The sequence below is a fragment of the Bombina bombina genome, chromosome 4 (assembly GCF_027579735.1).
Source record: "Bombina bombina isolate aBomBom1 chromosome 4, aBomBom1.pri, whole genome shotgun sequence".
NCBI classification, from domain to species: Eukaryota; Metazoa; Chordata; class Amphibia; order Anura; family Bombinatoridae; genus Bombina; species Bombina bombina.
In genome coordinates, this window is record NC_069502.1 from 858,419,704 (window position 1) to 858,439,765 (window position 20,062).

General features: G+C 40.5%; 1 long non-coding RNA gene across 1 annotated transcript in view; it reads left to right on the forward strand.

Moving 5' to 3' along the window:
- Nucleotides 1-796: 796 nt before the first annotated feature.
- LOC128655661 (uncharacterized) overlaps nt 797-20,062 on the forward strand; it is a 31,361-nt gene continuing 12,095 nt past the window's right edge. Inside the window, exons 1-2 of the long non-coding RNA XR_008401871.1 lie at nt 797-834; nt 4,299-4,447. This is a non-coding gene — a long non-coding RNA (uncharacterized LOC128655661). The remainder of the gene's footprint in view (nt 835-4,298; nt 4,448-20,062) is intronic.

A 20,062-nucleotide genomic window follows, 5' to 3' on the forward strand; every position in this document is an offset into this window, starting at 1 on the left:
ATACATATATATAATATTATAGAGAGGTTCCCTCTGTCTCTCACAGAGTCCCCTCCCCAATACATTATATACAAATATATAATATTATAGAGAAGTTTTCACGGCCTCCCACATATAAATCCCCCTCCCCAGTACCTTATATACAGATATATATTATTATAGAGAGGTTCCCTCTGTCTCTCACAAGCCACCTCCCCAGTACTCTATATACTGTTCTACAATATTATAGAGGTTCAATTTTTCTCACACACAGCCCCCTCCCCAGCACCTTATATACACTTATAAAATATTATAGATAGGTTCTCCACACACACAACCCCCTCTTCAGTACCTAATATAAAGATATATCATTGTATATGGAAGTTATCTCTGCTTCACACGCACACATATTTCCCTCCCCAGTACCATATATACAGTTAAACATTATAGAGATGTCCTCTTCCACACACACACTGTACCTTATATATAGATATATAATTGTATATGAGGTTCTCTCTGCAGGTACTGCAGAAAAATCGTCTGCAGTACCTTTTAAATAAATAGCTATTATCAAAAAGGTATTTATTCTGACACACATAAACAGTTACCTACATAAAAAACACCATACTAAGTGCTGAGACTGTAGCAGCTTATTCCATACAACAGTAACTACATGTCTGCAGCGATCTAATTGCACTGTCTTCCACTGAGCTACCGGAAACTGCTTTTAAACTTCCTGTAGTCCTCTTTCCCGTGTGGCCACAGCAGTCATGTGACATGTGACGTCACAGGTCATTCAGCTCGAAGGGATCTAGTTGCTATTTTAAAAAGTAGTAATATAGCGGTTTCACGAAGGTAAATATGAGCAAATACATAATTGCTTAGTATATACTGTACTAAAGACTGAGTCTGTTTATTAGGCAGCAGGCTCTGGTAGGGAGCTGATGGCCCAAGTGTGAGGCATAGGGAACCTGTGTATACAGTATTATAAATCTATATGTTGCTGGGGAGGGGGCTGTGTGTGAGAGGGAAAGGAAACCTCTCTAAAATATATGTATATCATGTACTGGGGAGAAGTTGTGTGTGAGTGAGAGAGGCAGAGGAATCTATAGTATATTTTTCTATATAAGGTACTGTGGATGGAGTTGTATGTGTGAGGCAGAGGGGAACTCTTTATAGTATTTTAATATGATGCACTGGGGAGGGAACTCTGTGTGAGAGGCAGATGAACCTTTTTATATTATTATATATCAGTAGTTTATATAAGGTGCTGGTGACGGTCCATGAGTATGTGAGGCAGAAGGAACCTCTCTATAATATTATATATCTGTATATAAGTTACTGGGGAGAGGGCTTTCTGTGTAAGACAGAGGGAACCTCTCTATACTATTATATATTGATTTATAAGGTACTGGGGACTCAGGGGGGCTCTGTGTGTGGGGCAGGGGGAACTTATCTATAATATTATTTATAGGTATAGACAAGGGTCTTTCTGTTTAAGAAAGAGGGAACCTCTATATACTATTATATATTGATTTATAAGGTACTGTGGGAGTTGTGCGTGTGAGGCAGAGGAAACCCCTCTATAATATTACTGTATATATCATTCTGTTTACAAGACACTAGGGAGGGAGCTGTGTGTGTATGACAAAGAGAACCTCTCTGTAATATTATATATCTGTATATTAGGTACTGTAGAGGGGATTGTGTGTTTGAGGCAGAGAGAACCTCTCTCTATAATATTAAATATCTGTATATAAGGTACTAGGTAGGGAGCTGTGTGTGTATGGCAGAGGGAACCTCTCTATAATATGATATATCTGTATATAATGTGCTGTGGAGGGGATTGTGTGCATGAGGGAAGCTCTCTATAATATCTTATATCTCCATATTAGTTATCCGGAAAGGGAGTTGTGCGTGTGTGTGTGTCAATTGCTACATAAATATCTATTAGTGTTAAATGTGTACATATAAAGTGCTGTCTGTGTTTGTGTGTTTAAGACATATGGAACCTCTTTATAGTACTGTGTATCTCTACATAAGGGGCTGTAGGAGGGGGTGGTGCATGTGAGACAGGGAATCTCAGTTAAATGTCTGTGTATAAGGTGCTGGGTTGGAGGTGTGTGGGTAAGACAGATATACAGGGATGTAGAATGTGGCAATGGCTATGATAAATGCATAATTAATTACAAAAAGCTTTATTACATTGTTTTATACACACTGGCACCAATGTCTGCTATATCCCTTTCAATACAGCAGTCTTTTTTTTTTTTTTTAAGTTCTGCAGTGTAGTTCTTAAAAGGACGTAGAACCCACACAATTTATTTCATGATTCTAACAAAGCATACAGTTTTAAACAATTTAGTCTATTATGAAATGTTATTTGTTCTTTTGGTATCCTTTGGTGAAAATCAGGGAGGTAAGATCAGTAGCATGCATCATGCACGTGTCTGCAGCAGTTCTAGTGTTATACTTTTGCAAGAGCACTAGATAGCAGCATTTTTCCTGCCATATTGTCCTCCAAACGTGCACACTACCTACTTAGATATCTTTTCAACAAACACTATTACAAGACGGAAGCAAGTTTGATAATGGAAGTAAATTGGATTTTTCTTTTAAAGTGTATGCTCCCTCTGAATCACAAAAGAACAATTCAACAATGTACTGTACAAGTTTTAAGACAATTGTTACCAATTTGGTCACGTGATCTCATAAAGGTTCATTGCCTCTGTCTGTCTGTCTGTCTGTCTGTCTGTCCTATCTACATGTATCTATAATATGTATATCTATTTATCTGTCTGTCTTTCTGTATCTATAATATGTATATTTCTAATCTATCTATATATTTATTAGTCTGTATCTATATCTATATGTCTGTCTGTCTGTCTGTCTATCTATCTATCTATCTATCTATCTATCTATCTATCTATCTATCTATCTATCTATCTATCTATCTATCTATCTATCTATCTATCTATCTATCTATCTATCTATCTATCTATCTGTATCTATAATATGTATATCTCTATCTGTCTGTATATATAATGTGTATTTATCTTTATAACCAAAATATACACAAATACTCTGTATAGATGTTATTACAAAAATGTGTGAAAAATAGATTAGAACAATAATCCCCTCTATTAATGAACTGCCGTCTCACAGTCTCTCCCAAAAGAACTGTTTCAAATGTATGTGTTGGTAAAGGAGGCGCAGGAAGGACCCGGGGTTCCAATATGTTCAATCAAACTGCTCCAAATCAAAGTGATATCTTCAAATTCGGAATAGCCTCTGTTTGGCACTGGAAATTAAAGTTCACATGTATGTGCAAGCCAAACTCTGTGTGCAAAAATTCAAAATACTCACTGGGAGTCGTTTCCAAACTCAGGCAATTTATTTAGACCAAATGATCCTTCCAAGTAAAATAATACAACTTTTATTGTTGCTCTGTTGCTCAATGCGTTTCAACAAATACAGTCGTCTTTCTCAAGAGCTTTTAACTTACAGAAAAAAACAGAGGAATTGAAATTAAAGAGACAGTCAACACCAGAATTTTTGTTGTTTAAAAAGATAGATAATCTCTTTATTACCCATTCCCCAGTTTTGCATAATCAACACAGTTATAATAATACATGTTTTACCTCTGTAATTATATTGTATCTATGCTTCTGCAGACTGCCCCCTTATTTCAGTTCTTTTGACAGACTTGCATTTTAGCCAATCAGCGCTGACTCCTAGGTAACTTCACGTGCATGAGCTCAATGTTATCTATATGAAACACAGGAACTAACGCCCTCTAATGGTGAAAAACTGTCAAAATGCTTTAGGATTAGAGGCGGCCTTCAAGGTCTAAGAATTAGCATATGAACCTCCTAGGTTTAGCTTTCAACTAAGAATACCAAGAGAAAAAAACAAAATTGGTGATAAAAGTAAATTGGAAAGTTATTTAAAATGACATGCCCTATTTGAATCATTAAAGGTTTTTTGGACTTGACTGTCCCTTTAATTACAAAAATGTGCAAATTGTTAGAAACCGCTTCAGCACAGGGATGTTAATTGCCTGAGTTAAAATGGTTAAAGATCTGCAATTAGTAACATTAAAAAATGTCTTGTTAGTTAATTGTTTAATTAATTTTTGATCATCGCCATTTTCAGTTGGATTAATCAGTTTTATTCACTTTAATTACTTTGTGACCAAGCACAGTGATTCCTGTATCCTGGTCTGTTTATGATGCTCAGATGCGGGTGTTGGATGCTTCTTCTTCATATTTTCCCCTATGACAATGAACTGTACATGAGACCTCTCTCCCTGTGTTTAGGCTGTTACTGTGAAGATCACGTACAATAAACGTCACTGCATTTGTCAGTAAAGGAGAAACATTATAAGAATATCTGACACATTCAGTTGCGCTGAACAAGACGATGTCTGACAAGAACCAAACCTCAGAGCTTCCTGATGCGCAAGGAGGTAAGCAGGACGTCGCTTGCATGTCACCTGGTGCACGCGGAGGTAAGCAGGACGTCATGTGTATGTCACGCTCCGTGTCAATTTGTGCTTAAGTTCAGACAGAGCATATCATTGTAAGAAACTTTTAAATTCACCTCTATCAAATGTATTTTGTTCTCTTGGTTTCCTTTGTTGAAAAATGTATGTACATACCCTTAGCGGCAGCAGTGTACTACTGTGAGCTAGCTGGTGGCTATACAGTAGTCTCCTGTCATTGGCTCCCCAGGTGTGTTCATAGTTATATGCAAGCAATAGAGCAATAATAACGTGTTGTAACATATTAGAACATTTTCTGTGTTTTTCTGTCCTATTAAATTTGCTCTGATTGGTAGATAAGCTGTGTGCACACTGATAACATTGTACCTACCAGTCAATGCTTCTCTTAGCTCTAAGGTCAGCACCAGGCGCTTACACATTGTGCTGATGTAATGTTACAAAAAATGGCTAAAGTAATTTTATTTTTAGGTCAGTGTGTATTGTACAATCTCTTGCACTAGTGTGCTTGAACTGTTTAACACCAGCATACTACTGACGTCTATGCCTCTTTAAAGGGACATTGTACACTAGATTTTTCTTTGCATAAATGTTTTGTAGATAATCCATTTATATAGCCCATCTGGGAGTCTTTTTGTAACATTGTATAGTTTTCTTATTTTTATTAACATTGAGCTGATTTTCAGACTCATAGCCAAGCCCCAAAGTATCAGATGTAGACTCAGGTCTACAGATTCCTGCTGCTATTGTTTGTATAATCTGTCTTTTCATATGCAGGGAAGGGGAAGTGTCTACTCTTTCTGTTTTCTCAGCCCCTTTCACTGGGTGTCCCAGCCTAACCTCATCAACAGTGCTAAACTGGGAGCTTCTAAGTACGTTTTTAAAGGTTTTATACTGGATTTTTTTTATCAGTATTTGTGGATATGCTTCTTGATAGTATTGACTATTACATGCATTTAAATGAAAATTGGTGTACACGGTCCATTTAATTAACTGAATATTTGCTGGTTTAATAAGGTTTATAGACACAGAGCTGTGCATTTATTATAATGTGTATGTGCTGTTGTTTGTCACATACAGGGAGCATTAAATCAGGGGTTTAATAAGGTTTATAGGCACAGAGCTGTGTAGTTACTATAATGTGTAATGTGGTGTTGTTGGTCACATACAGGGAGCACTAAATCAGGCGTTTAATAAGGTTTATAGGCACAAAGCTGTGTAGTTACTATGTGTATGTGGTGTTGTTTGTCGCATACAGGGAGCATTAAATCAGGGGTTTAATAAGGTTTATAGGCACAGAGCTGTGTAGTTACTATAATGTGTATGTGGTGTTGTTTATCACATACAGGGAGCATTAAATCAGGGGTTTTACTGGTTTCTAATGACGTTTCCTACTGTGATGGTCACACTTCTTTTTTTATACTGTCATAGACATAGATCATTACAGATTTATCTAATATCCTATATAATAAAAGGCCAGGTATGTTTGACAGATGCAATCATGCGCAGTAGAGACTGTGCAAGGACAAACATACCTGGCAGTAATGAAGGATCAGTCAGCAGAGAGAGTGGGCGGGAGAGGGTGTGGTTGTGCCGGTGCGGCCGGACGGCTTCGTGTGTGATCTGACGGGAGCGTGGGCGGGACCGCTGCACTGCAGAAAATTGCCCTTGTCCATAGAGGGATGGGGCAGCTATACTACAGAAAAGGGTTTGCTACAGAACAAAAAAAAAGGGACATGGAGGGATGGGGTAGCTACACTACAGAAAAGGGGTTGCAACAGAACATAAAAAATGGGGCAACAACACTACAGAAAAGGGGTTGCTACAGAAAAAATGGGACAGGGAGGGATGGGGCAGCTACAATACAGAAAATTAGTTACTATAGAAAAAAAGGGACAGGGTGGGATGGGGCAACTACACTACAGAAAAGGGGTTGCTACAGAAAAAAAAGGGACAGGGAGGGGTGGGGCAGCTACACTACGGAAAAGGGGTTGCGACAGAAAAAAAGGGACAAGGAGGGATGGGGCAGCTACACTACAGAAAAGGGGTTGCTACAGAAAAAAAGGGACAGGGAGGGATGGGGCAGCTACACTACAGAAAACGGGTTTGGGGGTACTAAATGGCGATCGCGCGCGTGTGTGTGTGTGTGAAACAACATAATTTATGCTTACCTGATAAATTCCTTTCTCCTGTAGTGTAGTCAGTCCACGGATCATCCATTACTTATGGAATATATCTCTTCCTAACAGGAAACTGCAAGAGAATTACCCAGCAGAGCTGCTATATAGCTCCTCCCCTCACATGTCATATTCAGTCATTCGACCAAAGCAGACGAGAAAGGAGGAACCATAGGGTACAGTGGTGACTGAAATTTAATTAAAATTTAGACCTGCCGTAAAAACAGGGCGGCCGTGGACTGACTACACTACAGGAGAAAGGAATTTATCAGGTAAGCATAAATTATGTTTTCTCCTGTTAAGTGTAGTCAGTCCACGGATCATCCATTACTTATGGAATACCAATACCAAAGCTAAAGTACACGGATGAAGGGAGGGACAAGGCAGGAACATTAAACAGAAGGAACCACTGCTTGAAGTACCTTTCTCCCAAAAATAGCCTCTGAGGAAGCAAAAGTGTCAAATTTGTAAAATTTTGAAAAAGTGTGAAGCGAAGACCAAGTCGCAGCCTTGCAAATCTGTTCAACAGAGGCCTCATTTTTAAAGGCCCAGGTGGAAGCCACAGCTCTAGTAGAATGAGCTGTAATCCTTTCAGGAGGCTGCTGTCCAGCAGTCTCATAGGCTAAGCGTATTATGCTACGAAGCCAAAAAGAGAGAGAGGTAGCCGAAGCCTTTTGACCTCTCCTCTGTCCAGAGTAAACGACAAACAGGGAAGAAGTTTGACGAAAATCTTTAGTTGCCTGCAAATAGAATTTCAGGGCACGGACTACGTCCAGATTATGCAAAAGTCGTTCCTTCTTTGAAGAAGGGTTAGGACACAGAGATGGAACAACAATCTCTTGATTGATATTCCTGTTAGTAACTACCTTAGGTAAGAACCCAGGTTTAGTACGCAGGACTACCTTGTCTGAATGAAAAATCAGATAAGGAGAATCACAATGTAAGGCAGATAACTCAGAGACTCTTCGAGCCGAGGAAATAGCCATCAAAAACAGAACTTTCCAAGATAACAGCTTGATATCAATGGAATGAAGGGGTTCAAATGGAACGCCTTGAAGAACATTAAGAACTAAGTTTAAGCTCCACGGCGGAGCAACAGACTTAAACACAGGCTTAATCCTAGTTAAAGCCTGACAGAAAGCCTGAACGTCTGGAACTTCAGCCAGACGTTTGTGTAGAAGAATAGACAGAGCAGAAATCTGTCCCTTTAACGAACTAGCAGATAAGCCCTTTTCTAAACCCTCTTGTAGAAAGGACAATATCCTAGGAATCCTAACCTTACTCCATGAGTAACTCTTGGATTCGCACCAATGTAAATATTTACGCCATATCTTATGGTAAATTTTTCTGGTAACAGGCTTCCTAGCCTGTATTAAGGTATCAATAACCGACTCCGAGAAGCCACGCTTTGATAGAATCAAGCGTTCAATCTCCATGCAGTAAGCCTCAGAGAAATTAGATTTGGATGTTTGAAAGGACCCTGAATTAGAAGGTCCTGTCTCAGAGGCAGAGACCACGGTGGACAGGACGACATGTCCACTAGGTCTGCATACCAGGTCCTGCGTGGCCACGCAGGCGCTATCAGAATCACTGAAGCTCTCTCCTGTTTGATCTTGGCAATCAAACGAGGAAGCATCGGGAATGGTGGAAACACATAAGCCATGTTGAAGACCCAAGGGGCTGTCAGAGCATCTATCAGCACCGCTCCCGGGTCCCTGGACCTGGATCCGTAACAAGGAAGCTTGGCGTTCTGACGAGACGCCATGAGATCCAGATCTGGTTTGCCACAACGACGAATCAGTTGAGCAAAGACCTCCGGATGAAGCTCCCACTCCCCCGGATGAAAAGTCTGGCGACTTAGATAATCCGCCTCCCAGTTCTCCATGCCTGGGATGTAGATCGCTGACAGGTGGCAAGAGTGAGACTCTGCCCAGCGAATTATCTTTGAGACTTCCAACATCGCTAGGGAACTTCTGGTTCCCCCTTGATGGTTGATGTAAGCCACAGTCGTGATGTTGTCCGACTGAAATCTGATGAACCTCAGAGTTGCTAACTGAGGCCAAGCTAGGAGAGCATTGAATATTGCTCTTAACTCCAGAATATTTATTGGGAGGAGTTTCTCCTCCTGAGTCCATAATCCCTGAGCTTTCAGGGAATTCCAGACTGCTCCCCAGCCTAGAAGGCTGGCGTCTGTTGTTACAATCGTCCAATCTGGCCTGCGAAAGGTCATCCCCTTGGACAGATGTGGCCGAGAAAGCCACCATAGAAGAGAATCTCTGGTCTCTTGATCCAGATTTAGTAGGGGGGACAAATCTGAGTAATCCCTGTTCCACTGACTTAGCATGCACAATTGCAGCGGTCTGAGATGCAGGCGCGCAAATGGTACTATGTCCATTGCCGCTACCATTAAGCCGATTACTTCCATGCACTGAGCTACTGACGGGTGTGGAATGGAGTGAAGGACACGGCAAGCATTTAGAAGTTTTAATAACCTGGCCTCTGTCAGGTAAATTTTCATCTCTACAGAATCTATAAGAGTCCCTAGAAAGGGAACTCTTGTAAGTGGTAATAGAGAACTCTTTTCCACGTTCACCTTCCACCCATGCGACCTCAGAAATGCCAGAACTATCTCTGTATGAGACTTGGCAGTTTGAAAACTTGACGCTTGTATCAGAATGTCGTCTAGGTACGGAGTCACCGCTATGCCTCGCGGTCTTAGTACCGCCAGAAGTGATCCTAGAATTTTTGTAAAGATTCTTGGAGCCGTAGCTAATCCGAAGGGAAGAGCTACAAACTGGTAATGCCTGTCTAGGAAGGCAAATCTCAGATACCGGTAATGATCCTTGTGAATCGGTATGTGAAGGTAGGCATCCTTTAGGTCCACTGTGGTCATGTACTGACCCTCTTGGATCATGGGAAGGATGGTTCGAATAGTTTCCATTTTGAATGATGGAACTCTTAGAAATTTGTTTAGGATTTTTAAGTCCAAGATTGGCCTGAAGGTTCCCTCTTTCTTGGGAACCACAAATAGGTTTGAATAGAATCCCTGCCCGTGTTCCGTCCGCGGAACTGGGTGGATTACCCCCATTAGTAAGAGGTCTTGTACACAGCGTAGAAACGCCTCTTTCTTTATTTGGTTTGCTGATAACCTTGAAAGATGAAATCTCCCCCGTGGAGGAGAAGTTTTGAAGTCCAGGAGATATCCCTGAGATATGATCTCCAACGCCCAGGGATCCTGGACATCTCTTGCCCAAGCCTGGGCGAAGAGAGAAAGTCTGCCCCCCACTAGATCCATTTCCGGATAGGGGGCCCTCTCTTCATGCTGTTTTGGGGGCAGCAGCAGGTTTCTTGGCCTGCTTGCCCCTGTTCCAGGACTGGTTAACTTTCCAGCCCTGCCTGTAACGAGCAACAGCTCCTTCCTGTCTTGGGGCGGAGGAAGTTGATGCTGCTCCTGCCTTGAAGTTACGAAAGGCACGAAAATTAGACTGTTTGGCCTTTGATTTGGCCCTGTCCTGAGGTAGAGCATGGCCCTTACCTCCCGTAATGTCAGCAATAATTTCTTTCAAGCCGGGCCCGAATAAGGTCTGCCCTTCGAAAGGAATATTAAGCAATTTAGATTTAGAAGTCACGTCAGCTGACCAGGATTTAAGCCATAGCGCTCTGCGCGCTTGGATGGCGAATCCGGAGTTCTTAGCCGTAAGTTTGGTTAAATGCACAACGGCATCAGAAACAAATGCGTTAGCTAGCTTAAGTGTTTTAAGCTTGTTGATTATTTCATCCAATGGAGCTGAGCGAATGGCCTCTTCCAGAGACTCAAACCAGAATGCTGCCGCAGCAGTGACAGGCGCAATGCATGCGAGGGGCTGTAAAATAAAACCTTGTTGAACAAACATTTTCTTAAGGTAACCCTCTAATTTTTTATCCATTGGATCTGAAAAAGCACAACTATCCTCCACCGGGATAGTGGTACGCTTAGCTAAATTAGAAACTGCTCCCTCCACCTTAGGGACCGTCTGCCATAAGTCTCGTGTGGTGGCGTCAATAGGAAACATTTTCCTAAATATGGGAGGAGGGGTAAAAGGCACACCCGGTCTATCCCACTCCTTGCTAATAATCTCTGTAAGCCTTTTTGTTATAGGAAATACGTCAGTACACACCGGTACCGCATAGTATCTATCCAACCTACATAATTTCTCTGGAATTGCAACCGTGTTACAATCATTCAGAGCCGCTAATACCTCCCCTAGCAATGTGCGGAGGTTCTCTAGCTTAAATTTAAAATTGGAAATCTCTGAATCCAGTCTCCCTGGATCAGATCCGTCACCCACAGAATGAAGCTCTCCGTCCTCACGTTCTGCAAACTGTGACGCAGTATCTGACATGGCTCTCATCTCATCCGCGCACTCTATCCTTAACCCAGAGCTATCGCGCTTGCCTCTTAATTCTGGCAACTTAGATAATACTTCTGTCATAACAGTAGCCATGTCTTGCAAAGTGATTTGTAAGGGCCTCCCTGATGTACTTGGCGCCACAAAATCACGCACCTCCTGAGCGGGAGGCGAAGGTACTGACATGTGAGGAGAGTTAGTCGGCATAACTTCCCCCTCGTCGTCTGGTGATAATTTCTTTACATGTAAAGATTGACTTTTATTTAAAGTAGCATCAATGCAATTAGTACACAAATTTCTATTGGGCTCCACATTGGCCTTTAAACATAGTGAACAAAGAGATTCATCTGAGTCAGACATGTTTAAACAAACTAGCAATGAGACTAGCAAACTTGGAAATACTTTTCCAAATTAATTTACAAGCAATATAAAAAACGTTACTGTGCCTTTAAGAAGCACAGAAAAACTGACACAGTTGAAATAACAATGACCAAAACAGTTATAGCAACCAAATTTTCACAGTAAATGTATTAAGTTAGCAAAGGATTGCACCCACCAGCAAATGGATGATTAACCCCTTAGTACCCAAAAACGGATAACAATTATATAATTAACGTTTTTCTCACAGTCAAATACACTGTCACAGGACTGCTGTGCCTGATTACCTCCCTCAAAATGGATTTTGAAGACCCCTGAGCTCTCTAGAGACGATCTGGATCATGGAGGATGAAGTAGACAAATTGTGACTGAATTTTTACTGCGCAAAAAAGCGCTAAAATAGGCCCCTCCCACTCATATTACAACAGTGGGGAAGCTCAGAAACTGTTTCTATGCAGAAAACAAAAATGGCCATGTGGTAAAAATCATGCCCTAATAAGTTTTATCACCAAGTACCTCACAAAAACGATTAACAAGCCAGTAAACGTTTTAAACATACATTTGAAAGTTATGTATTATTATTAATAAGCCTGCTACCAGTCGTTTTTACTGCAGTTAAGGCTCATACATTATTTCAGTATTAACAGTATTTTCAGAGTCAATTCCATTCCTTAGAAAAATACATTCAGTGTACACACACACACACACATCAGCCTGATACCAGTCGCTATCACTGCATTTAAGGCTGAACTTACTTTACAAAGGTATCAGCAGTATTTTCTCAGTCAATTCCATTCCTCAGAAAATAAATTACTGCACATACCTCATTTGTTGCAGGGGAGCCCTGCATGCTATTCCCCTTCTCTGAAGTTACCTCACTCCTCAGATGAGAAACAGCCAGTGGATCTTAGTTACGTCTGGTAAGACCATAGAAAAAAACCCAGGCAGATTCTTCTTCTAATGCTGCCTGAGAATAAACAGCACACTCCGGTGCCATTTAAAATAACAAACTTTTGATTGTAGAAATAAACTAAGTTAAAAAACACCACAGATCTCTCACAGCTTCCTTTTTAGTTAGGCTGCAAGAGAATGACTGAATATGACATGTGAGGGGAGGAGCTATATAGCAGCTCTGCTGGGTAATTCTCTTGCAGTTTCCTGTTAGGAAGAGATATATTCCATAAGTAATGGATGATCCGTGGACTGACTACACTTAACAGGAGAAAATAAACAAAAGGGTTTATAAGTACTGGCAGACAGCTGCCAGTACCTCAGATGGTGGCAAAAGTTAGAGAGGGGAGGGTTAGAGAGCTGTTTGAGGGAGGATCAGGGAGGTTGGAGGGTTAGGGGTTCCTACACTGCAGAAAAATAAAGATAGAGGGATAGTGGGAGAGGGATAGATGGATAAAGGTATAGGAATAGGAGGGAGAGGAATAGAGGGATAGGGATGGATGGAAAGAGGAGGTTGATGGATAGAGGGATAGGTATATTTCTTTCCTTAAACATTTTGGCCCATGTACACAGGCTTTAAAACTAGTGAGACAATAAATAACCATCACTATTTAGCATTAAAGGGACATTAAACCGCTAGGCACAACTACAACACAACGGTCACTACTCACCATATTATTGTCTTCCCTCCTCTGCCTGCAGCTCTCTTTAGAACTTTACTCATATTTCACCTTTTTACAGGTGCTGAATGCTGTATCTTTACTTTTTAATACAGAGCAATGCCATATTTGAGTTTTCTCACAGCAGTATTGTACGCTTCAGGTTATCACATAATAAAGTGTGTGAGGTTTTATATTTGTGCAGTTTTTATACACAGTGTAATAGTTAAATAACTTGTATAAAAAGCCACATGAATAATATAGAGCAATGCAGGGGCTGCAAAAATATAAAGCTCCAGGTTAGTCCTAAACACTAATCCCAGGTGCACAGTACAGATGGTAAAAAGCAGAGAGCATCACTGTTCTGTGAATGCGCACGGCTACTGTCCCAGGGTGCGAGAATACCTACACTCCAAGATGGTGGCACCCACTGTAAATGTGCAGGACATCAGCAACTGGCACCTGTAAAGGGTTATAGGGATATGGAACCCACAATTTTTCTTTCATGATTCAGATAGATTCTGCAATTTTGAACAACTTTCTAATTTACGTCTATTATCAATTTTTCTTCATTCTCTTGATATCTTTTGTTGAATAGCATAGAGGTAAGCTCAGGAGCCGACCCATTTCTGGAGCACTATATGGCAGCAGTTTTGCAAGAATATTATCCATTTGCAAGAGCACTAGATGGCAGCAGCACTATTTCCTGCTATGTAGTGCTCCAGATGCGTACCTAGGTATTTCCTTAGCACAGAATATCATGAGAACGAATTTAAATTTAGAAGTAAATTGGAAACTTTTTAAAAATCGTATTCTCTGTCTGAATGAGAAAAAAAAATGTAGCAGACTCGGCAGGATGGCAACAATTGATGATCCATTTATGAAGCCCATCTGGTAGTGTTTTTATAAAAATGTATAGTTTAGCTTATTTTTTAAGAACATTGTGCTGATTTTCACACTCCTAACAAAGCCCCCACAGTGTCAGAATGGCTAATAATAGGATGTGACATGCATTCTTGCAATATACATGGGCCACCACCACTTGCCACTGCCCTCACAGCATAAAGTGCAGATGAATACTATGCACCAGAGGGTTTTTATGCAGCTGCACTAACAGAGCTACTACACCACAATCATCCACACAAAACACACACTACATACAACCCCCCCCCACACACACACATACATACCTACACAAACTCATGCAAGAAACAAGTAATCTGCATACTGGGCGACTTTTGGGTTGAAAATCTAAATTGTTATACTTAATATTGTCATTTTTTTTTTTTCTTTAAACTTTTGTTATACAACAGGATTTTATTTAAAATTGTTTTAATTGTTGGGTGGTGTAGATCAGGGTTCTTCAAACCAAGGGTCGGGACCCATTACTGGGTCACAACTAGATGTTTACTGGGTCGCGACCTGTGTGTGTTTGTTTTCTAGGAGAGTGTGTGTGGTGTGTTGTGTGTGTGTGTGTGTTGTGTTGTATGAGTGTGTGATGTGGGTTGTATGAGAGTTTGTGAGGTGTGTGTGTGTGTTGTGTTGTTTGAGAGTGTGTGATGTGTGTTCTATTACCTTTTACAACACTTTAAAGTTTGACTACAATGAGGAATTATGTACACACACATTGTTGCATAATACTTTAGAAATTTTCAGCCTAAGGGGCCGATTTATCAGGGCCCAAATGGGGCCGTGTACCCCTGTTTTCGCGCGAGCCTTCAGGGAGTTAAGAAGCAGCGGTCTTAAGCGTATGCTGTCGATGTCGGGCAGACATGATCGCTACAGCGGATCATGTCAATCCGACAGTTAGTAAATCGGCCCCCAAGGATACAAATAGGGTCACAAAGGTATATAGTATCATTGCACTGGGTCTTGGGGAAAAAAAGTTTTAAGAACCCTGGTGTAGATAGTACCCCTCTGTGACAAATATATTGGTCCCAATACATTTGCGTGTCAGGACAAGTAGATTGTCATAAGGGACAAGTAGACTAGGCTACCACTTTATTCCTGTGGACAAGTAGAATTTTTTTAAATTTCCACACCCCTGAAGATGTCTACACGCGTTAACATAAACAGGAGCCTGCAAGAGTCTGTAAACTGTCTTTTCATATGCAGGGGAGGTGGGGAGTGTCTGCTCAATTTGTTTAGCCAGCCCCTTTCACTGGGTGTCCCAGACTACCTCATCAACAGCGCTAAACTGGGAGCTTCTATGTAAGTTTTTAAAAGGTTTTATACTGGATTTTTAGATCAGCATCTGTGCATATTCTTCTTTATGGTAGTGTCTATTACATGCAGTTATATGAAAATTGGTGTTTACTGTCCCTTTAAAGTATGCTTTGAAGCACGCTCTATATATGAGAGTAGTGCTTGTCATGAGAGCATACTGAGGTAGGCAGAGGGGTGTGCTGTTTATATAGCAGCAGTGCTTTTTATGAGAGCATACTGATATAGGCACAGGAGCGTGCTGTATATATAGCAGCAGTGCTTGTTATGAGAGCATACTGAGGTAGGCACAGGAGCGTGCTGTATATATGGTAGCACTGCTTGTCATGAGAGCATACTGAGGTAGGCACAGGAGCGTGCTGTATATATGGCAGCAGCGCTTGTCATGAGAATATACTGAGGTAGGCACATGAGAGTGCTGTATATATAGCAGCAGTGTTTGTCATGAGAGCATACTGAGGTAGGTACAGGAGTGTGCTGTATATATAGCAGCAGTGCTTGTCATGAGAGCATACTGAGGTAGGCACAGGAGTGTGCTGTATATATAGCAGCAGTGCTTGTCATGAGAGCATACTGAGGTAGGTACAGGAGTGTGCTGTATATATGGCAGCAGTGCTTGTCATGAGAGCATACTGAGGTAGGTACAGGAGTGTGCTGTATATATGGCAGCAGTGTTTGTCATGAGAGCATACTGAGGTAGGTACAGGAGTGTGCTATATATATGGTAGCAGTGCTTGTCATGAGAGCATACTGAGGTAGGTACAGGAGTGTGCTGTATATATGGCAGCAGTGTTTGTCATGAGAGCATACTGAGGTAGGTACATGAGTGTGCTGTATATATAGTAGCAGTGCTTGTTATGAGAGCATACTGAGGTAGGTACAGGAGTGTGCTATATATATGGTAGCAGTGCTTGTCATGAGAGCATACTGAGGTAGGTACAGGAGTGTGCTGTATATATAGCAGCAGTGCTTGTGATGAGAGCATACTGATATAGGCACAGGAGCGTGCTGTATATATGGCAGCAGTGCTTGTCATGAAAGCATACTGAGATAGGCACAGGAGATGTTTATCATCAGAGTATACTGAAGCAGGGCATATGAATAGACCGGTCCGGTCGCCAAAACGACCTTAATTTCTTGCGGGCAAGTAAAATTTCTAAGTTACCAGCCCGAGCAGTGACCTGACATTTTAAGTGGGATACAAGAAGCAATAATAAAAAATGTCAAATTGCATTCCACATATGCGCACACACGGGAAAGTAGGGCAGAAAGGGGAGACTTTCTGTTAAATGAATTCAGAGACCTCCCCTTATCTCCATGACTCTTGGTCTCTTCCTTGTCAGTTGCTACTTCTCACCCCTAAGTGTTTCTTTTCTGTGTGTGCATGAATGAAGTATGGGTTAAAGTGACTATATAGTTATGGTAGGCAGCTTGCTCACGTGCATTATGCTGACGTACTCCAGGGTCCTCTGCAGTACTTCATTACAATGTACACGAACAAGCTGCCTACCATAACAATATAGAGCAGTGCACAATTTTTCTGGACGCTATTGGTGCTCCAAAAACTGACTTTACCAATTTGTAGAGAACATACCATCTCCATGCACCCAGTCAAATCTGCTAGCGCAGCACTGACAGTCGCGCTAGTAGTTGAAAGGCAGCCGGGCAGAAAGGAGAAAAAAAAAGTATTTTTAACATGCTTGTTATGTCACTGTCCAGCTAAATGCAGTAACACTCAAAGCGCTATAGGCAGAATTAAATATACTTAGTCAATCGTAACCCCACATATGCTGAAGTAAATAAAAAAAAGCTCAATTATATCTTTTTTTCCCCCTTAGGACGGTACATACAGTATTAAAAAGATAATATCCCTGTTTTTTTCTACCTGGTGATAGAAAATATTTTCTAAAGTTAAAGCCTTTTTATTAATGCTCAAGTCCCAAGTAGTAAGCAGCTTGCAAAGCATTAAAATTGGGACCTCTGTCTGCAATGCATGTGAGATTACAATAACGCTATTTATATTGCCTTTTTAAATAAGATATATACACACTACATGCAGATATGCACGGGCGACTAAAGTTTCTTGCAGGCTGGTAAGTTTTGTGATTTACTGGCCTGGTGGGCGAGGGACGTTTTTGGGTATTCATAGGCCCTAATTCAGTAGGCTGAAGAGTGTGTACTCTACATACAGTTCTCCAGACACGTGCACCCTTCTGAGCATACTTAGGTATTTTGTCATGCGAAGGAGCTACATTTGAACAAAGGATACTAAGAGAAAAGAGTAAATATAATAACATAAGAAGCATTGTAGGGCTGTAACTAACGATTATTTTCATAATCAAGTAATCGGACGAGTATTTTTTCTATTAATCGACTAATCAGAATAATTCCCCCCCCCCCCGATATTTAAAATAAAATCCACATACTGAGTGTTACAAATACAAACTTCATACTAAAACTAATACAGAAACAAAGGAGCGAGAGGAGCACTCACCATATTAAACTTGACTTTATTTCATCGTTTTAAAATAAGACAAATCCATAAAACAGCATCAAGCAATAGCCCATTCTAGACCAGAAGCAGCTTACGCATTTCGGCTACATGCCACACTCATAGCTGATAGCAAACTCTAAAAAGCACATGTTCTTTAAAAGACCTGACTCAATCTCATTGGTTCACATGCATATGACATCACAAATGAGCCTGCACCTTCACCTGCATTGCAGCAATGTGCCATCATTAACCATAACATTGTATTCATATATACCTGATGTTACATGTGTTAAGATGCTGTATTAACTGCTAGTAATTGATTCATTTACATTACCTAGCTAAGGAAAATCTATTTTTAAAATAACCTACTCTTACCCCTGCACCAGTGTTATTCAAAACCAATTCTTATAATAATATATATAGTCACTATGGGTATTAGTAAAAAGAGGGTTAAATAGAACTACCTATACAATATATTGACTATTAAATAAACTTTACTTTGATGGTAAACATCACATAATTCTTTTCATATATAAACTTTTTGTACTCCCTGGTGAACTAATTTAGACCTATTCCGCAATGAGCTTAAAGCAGGAGTCAATAATGGTATTAGTTATATACATACAGTATATATACATATACACAAGAAAAGAAACAGTGCTTTTTATAGTTTGCTATCAGCTATGAGTATGGCATGTAGCTGAAACGCGTAAGCTGCTTCTTGTCTAGAATGGGCTATTGCTGGATGCTGTTTTATGGATTTGTCCTATTTTAAAACGATGAAATAAAGTCAAGTTTTATATGTTGAGTGCTCTTTTGTTTCTGTATTCATGTTTGGCCATTGGGAGTTGAGCACTAGTGAATGACCCCTGCTGTTACGGTAGTACATCAAAGCAGTTTCTGCCTGCCATTGCTGTTATCGCTACTCCTTTGGGGTGACCGTTGTGGATGACATCATCATTCAGAGCTGGGACTGGCTCGGCCTGAGCGAAGAACATGGAAGTTGCTGGAGGAGAGAGTCTTGTCGAGCGTGAGTGGCTCCAAGAATATACCAACGGAGAGACTCAGGAGCTTCCAAGTATTAGTGATACCGGTATATCCGGAATTTCCTGCTACCAGCTGCAGACTCACAACGCAGGACTGCCGCCATTGGGGTTAAGCGTGCATGGTTTACTGTGATTCTACACGGATTACACATGCAGGTCTATTTTTGACCCATATTATAGTTAAGCTATCTTGGGCTACAAGTGCATAACAGGGTCTCCTCTAGGGGAACTATTTTATTAAAACTTTACATTAAAACAACTGTTTGTCTAATTTCTAATCAGCAGAACAAATTTTTATAATTAAGCAAAACAAAACCATAAACGGTTTGAAAAGAGGTAGAACTAGAAAGAGGTAGACTAACACTGTTTATAACATTCTGTTATTCACACTTTCAGAAACTTTGCATTGAAATGCAAAAATGAAAGTCAGACAAGTGGGCTTCCTAAGGTATAAAAATCCCTTTATTTATTATCTCATAAGTGGGGATACTGACAACAGCACCATGTGTTGATTCCCAAGGTATTTGTATACCTTGGGAATCCCACTTGTTTGACTTTCACATTGGATTTGAGCTTGGCAGTTGCTCTTGGTGATGTCCTGAACATTGGTATAGGTGCTGGTCTGACTCTTTGTTTGTTGAAATGCAAAAATGTCAACATGTCCACATCTCTCTTTTTGCAAGCTATTTTTCCTGCAGCAGAAAAGAGGCGCTCAGATTGTGTTGAGGTGCCTGAGATGCATTTGTTAGCTCCACCAATGCAAATGGTTTTCCTCCTTGGCAAGGGACCTCTTAACAAAGTAAGCCTGGACTTCATTCCAACATAAAAATATCTTGAATGTTAGGGAAAAAATATTAAGTCCTCTCTTAAAAAACAGATATATACTTACAGAGGTTGAATCTGGTACATATCACAATTTATTAAAAATATAAAAATTTTTTTTTTAAAAGTCAAAAAGTTCTAATGACTATATTTCTTCTATAAGGTACGACGAGTCCACGGATTCATCCTTTACTTGTGGGATATTATCCTCCTGCTAACAGGAAGTGGCAAAGAGCACCACAGCAGAGCTGTCTATATAGCTCCTCCCTTAGCTCCACCCCCAGTCATTCTCTTTGCCTACTCTAAGTACTAGGAAGGGTAAAGTGAAAGAGGTGATAAAATATTAGTTTTTACTTTCTTCAAGCAAGAGTTTTTTGTTTTAAATGGTCTCGGTGTATACTATTTACTCTCAGGCAGCAGATGGATGAAGACTTCTGCCTGGAG